Source organism: Nycticebus coucang, chromosome 6 (assembly GCF_027406575.1).
Source record: "Nycticebus coucang isolate mNycCou1 chromosome 6, mNycCou1.pri, whole genome shotgun sequence".
Taxonomy (NCBI): Eukaryota; Metazoa; Chordata; class Mammalia; order Primates; family Lorisidae; genus Nycticebus; species Nycticebus coucang.
In genome coordinates this window covers 47,476,165-47,484,246 of record NC_069785.1, presented here as the reverse complement: position 1 = coordinate 47,484,246, position 8,082 = coordinate 47,476,165, and the positions used below count along the sequence as shown (strand labels likewise).

General features: G+C 42.6%; 1 pseudogene; it reads right to left on the bottom strand.

Moving 5' to 3' along the window:
• Positions 1 to 427: 427 nt before the first annotated feature.
• LOC128588677 (ribosomal L1 domain-containing protein 1-like) lies at positions 428 to 5,936 on the bottom strand (annotated as a pseudogene).
• Between the last annotated feature and the right edge of the window lie 2,146 nt (positions 5,937 to 8,082).

The window sequence follows — 8,082 nt, the reverse complement described above, 5'->3', positions numbered from 1 at the left end:
CTCTATTAGCAAATACACAGAAGAACAATTACAAAATAGATTTTACTTCAAACCACTGGTTCTTATACCTAGAACATTTGTCAGAATTACATATGGTGGTTTAAAAAAAAATATTTAAATCCAGGCCTCATACTTGGAGGTTACAATAGGGATCATGACACGAGTATTTCTTTTCTTTTTATTTACTTTATCTATTTTTTTTGTAGAGACAGCATCTCACTTTATCACCCTAGTTAAAGTGCTGTGGCGTCACAGCTCACAGCAACCTCCAACTCCTGGGCTTAGGCAATTCTCTTGCCTCAGTCTGTAGAGTAGCTGGGACTACAGGCACCTGCCACAAAGCCCGGCTAGACATGAGTATTTCTAAAATGCTCTTCAGGTAGCTTGGATGTTACCTCTGGTTGAATCACTGACTTTAGGTAGGATGAGGGACTTTGGGCAATCATTTAGGGATGTGGGGAGCTTTTCTTGCAGATTTAGTAGAAGTAGCAGAGACCTTGGCCTCTGGCTTTTTTGGAGTCTGTCTTGGGTCTTTTTTTGTCAGTAAAGGATTTCTTTCCTTCTCTGCCTCTCTCATTGTTGGCTTCTTTCCTGGCGCTTCACCCGGGGTCTCAGACTCCGCAGCTTTCATGGCGTCTGAAGCTGGTAAGGACTTTCTCTTCTTTCCATGAGGTGTAGTGGTACCAGGACTCTTTTTTGAAGACTTCTTTCCTTTGGCATGTTTTTGAGTCTCTACATTTTCTTTAGCTGGAGCTGTTCCTGTTGGTACCAGCTGTGGAATTTCATCTTCAGAGTCGTTTGTCAATTTAAGTTGGGCTTTTACTCTGCCACATTTTTTCTTCCCATGTTCTGGGGTCTTTTCCTTCTGGGTTCCAGCTTTCTTCACTGGAGCACCACTTTTAGGTACTACATCACCTTTTGTTAAGACTGATGAAGGCTGTTGCTGTATCTTTCTGTTTTTCTTCTTCCATTTTTGTTTTTCAAGACGTCTTCATCGTGGACTTTTCTTTGTCACCTTTTTCTTCTTAGGAAGATAATGTTTGGTAGTTTCATCCCAACTGGTGACAAATGAAGAAAAGATGGGGAGGGCAACCGATCTCTCAGTTTTCACAAACATAAGTTTCACACTCTTCCATTTCTCCGGCAATTTCTCTGAGAGCTCTTTAGTGACAGCAATGATGTCTTCAATGATATGCTCAGTCTGCATTGCAGTGTGACCGATGCATACAGTGCTGCAAGAAACCACTTTTAGAGATGTTTAAGACTGTTCCACCTAAAGATTCATTGATCTCTGTTGATAAATTCTTGGTTAGAAGATTCACAGATACTGGAACTTTCTTTGATAAAAATGTCTCCCAATGTGTGTGGGTAAAAGCCTCCAAATTCTGGCGTCAGTAAGGATGTCAAAACTACTCATAAGGCGGAACTTGGCTTCATAGGGTTTATATTCCTTTTTTAAAGTTTGGAGTGGTATAATCCGAGATATGGTTTTAATGCCATGCTTGTTCAAAAGCTTTCTATAGAAACGTTCTGTTTCTTCAGGAGTTTTGTTGGGTTCATCCTTGGTAAATAAACAGATTTCTTCTAAATCTCATCAAATACCATGAGGCAAGGGCAATCTGACCCTCAGTTCTTTACTTGGAATTTTCCATAATATCACCATTAAAAATAAGTTTCATTCTCATTCAAAAGGAATCCATTATTGTTTTTCCTGGACTTGCAAAGTGCCAAGAGAGCTTCCACTGCCTTTCTAATTTGATTTTTGTCTAGCTGTTCCTCTGCACCTCAGAGCCTCTGGAATTGAGGTGGAAGCTGCAGTGGCTTCTGTGCTTGGCGGCGGCATTGGGGGGCGAGTTCTCCATTTCGCTTTCACCTCGTGCAGGATTTGGACACAGGACCCCATAGTTGGACCTTGTGCACATCATAACATCCTGTTCTTAGGAAATTCTATACTGAAATATTTAAAAGGAAAGGGGCATCATGTCTGTAGCTTACTATCAAATGGTTCAGAAAATATAATAGTTTTATATAGATAGGTAGACTGAAAGAGAGCTAATAATGGGCTAAATACGAACTAGTGAATCTGGATGAAGTGAATAGGGGGTTCTTGGTGTGATTGTTGCAACTATTCTATAGGTTGGAAATTAATTATTTTAATAACTATATGTTATTACCTTTGAATTCCAATTTAATGATCGTATTTCTTCCCCGGTGCCTTGTAAGACCATCCTAATGGGTTGCTATCTGTAGTCTTGTCTTCCTCCGATTTATCCTTTATGGTAGCTCCAGAGTATCAGTAAAATATAAATGTGATCAATCAGTCCTTGCTCAAAAGCCTTCAGTGTTCCCCAAATACTGAAGAAGTCCCTTCTCCTTACTTTATTCAAACCATCTCTGACACAGGCAGCTATGTATGGAATGTTTCTTCTGAAAGAAATGGAAAGATATTACATTGCATCACAGCAAACCTTTTAAAACTGAAAATTTGATGCTGCTCTTAATGTACCACCACCATTCATGCCACCAAGGGTTCCTCACAGGCTTTATTCCTTTTTTTTTTTTCTTTTTGTTAATTAGGCCTCTTGGTATTTTTTTCTTATAAGAAATAACAGTTACTTTCTTTGAGTAGTATTACAGATTAGGCATTTTATGTATTTTACCCTATTAAACAAATCATAACATTCCTTCAAGTTAGATATTATCTCCATTTTGTAGATGATGAAACTGAGACTTAGGACAGTAAGTGAGGTGCCCTAGGTCAAGTACTGGTAAGCAATGACACCAAAATTTGAACTCAGGTCCGCCTAACTCCCAGGTCTTCACTGTTTCTACTACCCCCTCCCAGGAGGCCTCATGTTTGTTTAGGAGATAGACCAAAATCTTTAACAGAGGTAAAGATAGAGGTAAAATCTTTAACATTGCTTTTCCTACATAATGCTCAACTCCTGTGAGCAATGAACAAGTTGTGGCTGCAGCTTGTCTATTTCCTAAGAACTAACACCAGAAACAATCTTTGGAGGCAGACCTTATTATTGATCTCCCTAACCACTGAGACTGAGTGTCCCAGTGCACAACCTTTCTAAACCTGCTCTTCACAAGGTTAATCAAAGCAGAGTCTGAGATAGACTGCTTCTGAATGTCTGAGTGGACAGTTCTCAAAGAGAGAGGACGAAGAGTGTCCTAACATGCCCAGAACTGTGCAGAAATTCATGAGATATCATATAGAACTCAGATGGCCTCCAAGTCTTAACTGTGGGTTGCAAAATAAGTAAGACTTGCTCTAATTGTGAAGGTACCCTGCAAATGTTGGTAGCTTTGGACAAAATTCATTACTGTCAATGTGCTTCAGATGCTGCTCTGTAAACATTTTATCACTTTAGAACTCTAGGAACACAAGGCCATGGCTGATGCTGTGCAGGTTGTTGGCTATCAGAATCTTATGAGCACTACATGTAAAATAGTAAAGCTGTCTAAAGATTAATTCACACCTGTGGCAAAGAATATCCTTGCACTAGGCAGCAGCTTGTATTTCTAAAAACACTAACAAGGAGAGGCAGGAATCTACTAAAACCTTCCAACAACTGCTCTTCAGTGAAGGTGAACACGTGTGTCTGCATTAGCTATCTGTTGCTGCATAACAATTGCCCCAAAAGTTAGCAGCTTCAGAAGACATGCATTTGTTATTTCATAGTTCCTGTGGGTCAGAAATCCAGGGGTAGCTTAACTGGGGCTTCTGCACTAGGGTTTCACACAGGCTGCAGTCATATCAAAGTTCAATTGCTGGAAGAAGATTCACTTCCAAGGCCACTCACATGCTGTTATCAGGATTCAGTTCCTCCACCCCTCACTGATTATTGGCCTGAGGCCTCCCTCAGTTATGTTGCATGGGCCTTTCCAGGGTACTGCTCATAGCATGGCAGCTGACTTCCCCCAGAGTAAACAAACAAGGGAGCAAGAAAGGGTGAGCTAGACGGGAAGCCAGTCTTTTTGTAACTGAGCCTCAGAAGTGATGCCTCATCTCTCTTGCCCCATATTTCATTCATTAGAAACAAGTCATTGGGGCGGCGCCTGTGGCTCAGTCGGTAAGGCGCCAGCCCCATATACCGAGGGTGGTGGGTTCAAACCCGGCCCCGGCTGAACTGCAACCAAAAAATAGCTGGGCGTTGTGGCGGGCGCCTGTAGTCCCAGCTACTCGGGAGGCTGAGGCAAGAGAATCGCTTAAGCCCAGGAGTTGGAGGTTGCTGTGAGCTGTGTGAGGCCGCGGCACTCTACCGAGGGCCATAAAGTGAGACACTGTCTCTACAAAAAAAAAAAAAAGAAAGAAAGAAAGAAACAAGTCATTAGCTCCAGTCCACACTCAAGGAGAAGGATTACACAGAGGAATGAATTGCAGAAGGTGGGGCTGATTGGGAGCCAACTTAGAAGGTGCCCACCACAGCATTATCGGGCTTCATACACAGAAACATTCTTGCCAAGCGCTCTTCCTGCTCTCTCTCCATAGACAACAGCTCCATGCACAGTCCTGGATGGTGCACTGGTACACTAGCAGGACCTCTTCCAGGAGAAGTGGGCTTTTGTTTCTACAGGGTTGGTTCCACTTTGCAGTATTCCCTGATGATCTCTGCTTCACCCTCTGTAGAGTAATACTACAGAATTTGGAAAGAGAAGACTTGAAAACAAGGTGACAGCCTTTTGCAACCTGTTGAATACAAACTAGGTTTGTATCATCCTTGAAGAATGAACATCACGTAAGTGGTGAAAAAGAAAGAACCCTTTAAATAGCAGACTAGAGTTTTGAGTTCAAGTGTTTTCTAAAATGAGATCTCATTGTATGACTTTGGCACATTACTTTTCTTCATCTACCAAAAGAGAAAAAAAAAGACTATCTAGTCCAACTCAAACTCCTCCCTCCAGCTCTTTCCCAGGGAGAGTTGGTGTAGGGGCCCGACATGAAAAGAGGTCACCTGCTCTCTTGTCACACAGTCACAGGGTATCCTGGAACCCTGGTCACCTCCACCCTGCATTTAAGTTCCCACAGCACCAAAAGCTTTTTTTGTTGGGGCCAGATTATCCAGGATCAGTGCATTCACCAGCACATTTTGAAGCCATTTAATTAGTATTCAAATTGATGGTTCGAAGTCTTTCTCCTTCACGGAAATGCATGCTGGATGCTGTGCAAGGTGCTGAGATATTCCTGTGGAGGGCAGGCTTTCAAAAAGCTCTTGCAATGTCATCGCTCCCAGCAGTCTCACACATAAAATGTTTGATAGCTGACAATTTAACACTTCCAACCAGAAACAAATCATCACCATTATGCATCACTGATAGGCCATCCACTAAGCAGATGTGTGAGAATTTGTATTGTAATTACCTACAGAATAGTTGCCAGCAGCTATTGCCCCAGAAAATTTTTTCAGGCACACAGGAATGTTTTATATCTATTGTCTAATATGCTGGGAATCAAAGGTACTTTGGCAGCAGTATTAGCAATCCAACTATCTGTAATAACCTATGTGGGGTCCTGAGTCTCAAACCAGTCCTCTTCCTAATTACTCTTACGTCCTAAATTCTCACTGTTTGTGTTAGTCTATTGCCTGTTGCTGTAATAGAATATCTGAAACAGGGTAATTCATAAGGAAAAGAGGTTTCTTTGGCTCATAGTTGTGGAAGCTAAAAAGTCCAAGATCTGGTGGTCACATCTGGTGAGGACCTTGCACCACTTCACCTCATGGTGGAAAGTGGAATGGAAGAGAGAACAGTAAAGAGACCAAACATAACAGGTGCCCTCGCCTTGTCACCACCCACTCTCATAGTAACTCATCCAGTCTTACAAGAGCAAGAACTCACTCACTTCCACAATATGGCATTATTCCCTTTATGAGGGCAGACTCTTCATGCCCCAAATGCTTCTTATAGTCACCACCACTTCTCAACATCGTTACACCAGGGACCAAGCTTCCCATGACTTTTGGTGGGTACAAACCACAGGCAAACTGTAGCACTGTTCATTTTTGGTTGCAACTGTATTTGTGAGCCATCAGAACTTGGGAGTGGGCATTAAATGGCCCACCTCCCAAGTTTCTACTGGAAGTACCCACCCCTACCCCTCACCCCCCGCAAAATAATAAAAGTCTTGTCATTGGATTACCAGTATATGCAGTATATGTACACTCTTCCATGTCTACATCAAAACCTTGCAATAGAATAAGCTATGCTAAATTGTCCAATGGCAAATAAACACCTCTCAACACTTCCCACACTTCTGTCTCTCTCCCACCATTATCAGGGCCTGCCTCTTTGTCCCAGTGACCCACAATTCCTGTTCCTAGATTCCAATAACTCTGTACAGACCCCTTTCAGACCTCCCTCAGCCTCAATCCACATTACTCTTCCCCACTTCCCACCATAGACTGAATCAAGCCTTCTCTTCTCTTCCATCATGCCCTTGTCAGAAGAAAGATCCCTAAGTCTATCTGCCTCATGCCCCACATTCTCTCTCCTTCCATATCATCTCCTTGACTGAAACCTACTTTCCTCCTTCACCATGCTCTCCAAAGAAGACCACTGCTTCTTCTACTCACTCCAATTCAAGGACTCTGAAGGGGGAATCCTCATATTCCTCCTTCACCACCTCCTCTCATGTGCTCTTGGATCCATTCCTATACCTTCTCCTTTTCCTGTCACTGTTGTATGATGACAGAACTCTCCCCCTCCCTTCTTCAGAATTTTCCAACCTGTTCTCATCTTCTTAGCCAATGTCCCCATCCATTATCCTCAAAATATGATTATCATCCATGGTCTTGAGACACCCCTGTAGCTTTCTCCAACCCCTTCAAACATACTCATGCATCATGTGGCCATGGGCCTACTTTACCTCCAAAACTCAAAGTAAGAGCTGCAGCTCTGAAATATTCCCACCTGACTACTACCTCTCCCCTACGGCTACAGTGTCCTCTCTCACTTAGCCCATTCTCTGCCCTCATGCAAATATTCAGTCCCATTCACCCCTCAACTCTGTCCACTCTGGCCTGGCTGGTCTCCAAGATCAGCTACTTAAAGATCAACCACCACTTAACTCTGCTCTACTAAAACTCCAAGATTCAGACTGCTCTTGATTCAACCCACAGTGACCCCACTCTGTAAGAGAACCAGCAATGAAATGTGATCCTGCCCCAGATCAGGCTGTCCAAGCACATCTGGGTCCCAATTAGGGGTGAAGTACTGAGTTGCAAGGCACATCCCCCTATTCAGCTGCACCCAATCATTTTCACCCTACTCATCCTTGGTCCCACCCTCTTGCTCTCAGAAGATAACCCCAACTCCTACTTCACTGAGAAGAGCCCCTTTTTAATTCCTCCCCCATCCACTTCCATCTCTCTCCACCCACACCAAGACCCACTCCCCACCCCCAATCTATCCCCCACCTCCCAACCAACTTTGCTTTCCATCTCTTAGAAGCAAACTACTTTCCCATGTGGGTTTTGCCCAAGATGTTTGCGTAGTTTGGGCTGGCCACTATTTGTGCCCAACCCCAACCCCAGCTGGCCAAGTTATTGAGCAACCAACATTTTATCAGTGCAAAAAATATCTTGGAAGAAGAGCTTCCAGACAGTTATATAACTGACAGTTTGTAACCAAGCATCTCATAGCATGTCCTGCCTCCTTCATCTTGCCATAGATGTTGCTGCTGCTACACCAGGGGAGTCTCCAGTGTGTAGTGTGGGGACTAAGACCCATATAGGGGATTTTTAATAAATAGATGTTGTTTTTGCAGTTGGTGGGCATTTATTTACCAGGAAAACATTCTGGTTTTCCACATAGCTTCCTAGCTTTTGTACTTTCTTATTATTGCTGAGAATTTTTTTGTCTTGATTTAAGATAATTTAAATTTCCCTTTCCTCTACCCAACTTTTATTAGCTATTTTTCTAAATTTGTTTCTTTCTTTTTCTCTTTAAAATATTTTTTTCTGAATCCTCTTTGTTGAAGTATTAACACTCAAAAGAGCATTCTTAATGCCTTAATCTTGTACTTAAGCTTCAAACCCATCTACTTTTATGTTTTGAATGTTTTCCCCAAGGGTT